Here is a 2,879-nt window from a genome sequence, read left to right as displayed (position 1 = left end):
TATATATATATATATACACACACACACACACACACACATATATATATATATACTGTAGGCCTATATATATATAATTTTTTGTTTGATCCACGCGGTGGCGCCCTTGTCTAGTTTGAGTTTGACAATTATTAGAAGGCGTTCAGCGTCTATGCTTCAGCTAATATCACTCCAGGGAAGAGTTCATCTTAAACAGTTGGAAAAATAAAATAAAATAGTAAGCTCACAGATAATGCTAGATGTTATCAGTGATTCTGATAAGTATGAAAAAAGCATGAACTAGCCTATCACCTGTTATTAAGTCTATAGGGCGAGTGAAATACCTTATTGTTGGATTATGTCAACAGGTAGCTAATATAGACCGCGCTGTAGTGATTTTATATAGAACAGTCTATGAACACCATTTGGACATCGTTCAGCGTCTATGCTTCAGCTAATATCACTCCAGGGAAGAGTTCATCTTAAACAGTTGGAAAAATAAAATAAAATAGTAAGCTCACAGATAATGCTAGATGTTATCAGTGATTCTGATAAGTATGAAAAAAGCATGAACTAGCCTATCACCTGTTAAGTCTACAGGGCGAGTGAAATACCTTATTGTTGGATTATGTCAACAGGTAGCTAATATAGACCGCGCTGTAGTGATTTTATATAGAACAGTCTATGAACACCATTTGGACATCAAGTTCTGCCTCCACTATAAAATGCACTGAGCCAATAGGAAACCCAACTTCGCATGCCCTCAAACGTCATTTATTGCCTCCAACTGTGGACGATATCCAGTATACTCCGTCTCTTGTGAAAGACTAGGTCAACTGATCGCGGATCTGACACATGCCTGCAGCTACAGATCAACACAAGAGCGCACACTTCTGACCGACGGACTGTCACACGATCGCTGCACCTCACAAGGACATAAGTAAGTGCCTGTTACTTATTTCAAATAGTTATTTGGAGTATTCGTGTATTATGTGAGGAGAGTATTTGGTGTTGAATCGCTCTGCTGTATTTTCCTCTGTTGATCAGAATCATTTTTATCCATCGGGTTCTAATGACAGGTTGTTTCGCTTCAACTCCACCTGCTGAAACATAGGCTACTTCATGTATGTCGTTGTTGTAAAACGTTTTTAGTGTAAATATTTGAAATCAGTGCCGCCAAAACATAGGCTATCGGAGTCAGTAAGTCTGGTTCATTTATTGATTACTCAATCTGACGAAGCGTTTCAGCTGACACCTGATCTGTAGCCGAGCAGCTGTCTTGATCTGACACGTATTTGTATTCTAATTGAGTAAGCTTGATTAAAGTAGTTTAGTAGGGCATCTTTATGTAGCCTACAGTAGAAGAGGAAGCTACTTCGCTTCTCCTTTTCTATTCAAACGTCTGTTTGACCTGTTTTTAAATGGCATTTTTTTCATTGTTATTTAATAATCAATTGAATTGTTATTGAGGGTGCAGTTACACACTTTTAAAATGCTTATAGTATGTCGATTAGTGGACACAGAAAGAGAGAGAGATGAAGTAGAGACTCCAAAGGTATTTTCACACTTAAAATGTATTAATATACATCATAAAAAAAATTAATATATATATATATTTGGACACTTTCTTGTCAAATGTTCTTGTGAAAATCAGTGTGAAGGTCTGAGAAAAGCTCTAGCGTTATTTGTTTGCAGATGCCATTGTGTCTCCAATGAACAACCAGACATGTTTAAGTGTGACTTAAGTGTCCCAAAAGTGAAATGTTTTTTTTTTTTTTTTCAAAAAAAAAATGAAAACAAAAATGGCACCTTGTTACATCATCACTCATTAGAAATATTATCAAATATGACATTTTAAAAAAGCTGTATGTGTGTTCATTATGTTTATTTTCACTTTATATGTTTATTAATTTGAGCTTTTTTGGACCTTCTAAGACTCATATACAACCTTTTATTGAAAATGCAACTGCTTGTTCGCTTTGTCAGAGGGAGAGGGAGAGATGGAGAGAGAGGGGGAGAGAGGGAGAGATGGGGAGAGAGAGAGGGAGAGATGGGGAGAGAGAGAGAGGGAGAGAGAGAGAGAGAGGGAGAGATGGGGAGAGAGAGAGAGAGGGAGAGAGGGGGAGAGAGAGAGGGAGAGAGAGGGAGAGAGAGAGAGAGAGACAGAGAGGGAGAGATGGGGAGAGGGAGAGAGAGAGAGAGAGAGGGAGAGATGGGGAGAGAGTGAGGGAGAGATGGGGAGAGAGGGAGAGATGGGGAGAGAGAGAGAGAGACAAACAGTCTTTAGAAGTTCTGCATGTAGAGTTCTGCAGAAGCATTTTTCATGTGCACAGAAACACACCTAATAACGCCTGCAGAGCCGAGTTAGGCCGTCTCCCCCTGAATCTAATCATTAAAAAAAGAGTTCTAAAGTTCTGTATCCACTTGAACTCTAGTTCGGAAGATTCTCTTCATTTTAAAGCACTAAAAACACAAAAAAGGAGTGCTCAAAAAAGTAATCTCTGTGTAATGGTGTCAGATCTGACTAACAAAGCACTCGATATCACCAACCCTGAAAAACATGGAAGAATCAAAGAAATTATGAATGAAGAGTAGGAGACATACATACAGCATTGGAAAGAACAAACCAAAGACCAAAGTCATCTCCAATGTTATCTGAAACTCAACAGAGAGTACAGTCTGCCTGACTATCTGGTCTCAGTCAGGAATATAACACACAGCCATTTACTGACCAAGTACAGACTGAGTGCAACTGAAAATGCAACTGCTTGTTCGCTTTGTCGGAGAGAGATGGGGAGAGAGGGGGAGAGAGGGAGAGATGGGGAGGGAGAGAGAGGGGGAGAGAGGGAGAGATGGATAGAGGGAGAGATGGATAGAGGAAGAGAGGGAGAGAGGGGGGAGAG

General features: G+C 39.7%; 1 protein-coding gene across 1 annotated transcript in view; it reads left to right on the top strand.

The window, feature by feature from the left end:
- The first annotated feature begins 798 nt into the window (after positions 1-798).
- LOC107584726 (protein-methionine sulfoxide oxidase MICAL2-like) overlaps positions 799-2,879 on the top strand; it is a 74,868-nt gene continuing 72,787 nt past the window's right edge. The window contains exon 1 of the mRNA XM_016271440.1: positions 799-916. The gene's annotated coding sequence lies outside the window, so the exon portion shown is untranslated. The remainder of the gene's footprint in view (positions 917-2,879) is intronic.

This window comes from Sinocyclocheilus grahami, unplaced genomic scaffold, assembly GCF_001515645.1.
Source record: "Sinocyclocheilus grahami isolate Dianchi unplaced genomic scaffold, SAMN03320097.WGS_v1.1 scaffold62.1, whole genome shotgun sequence".
Taxonomy (NCBI): domain Eukaryota; kingdom Metazoa; phylum Chordata; class Actinopteri; order Cypriniformes; family Cyprinidae; genus Sinocyclocheilus; species Sinocyclocheilus grahami.
This window is presented reverse-complemented; position numbering and strand designations above follow the sequence as displayed.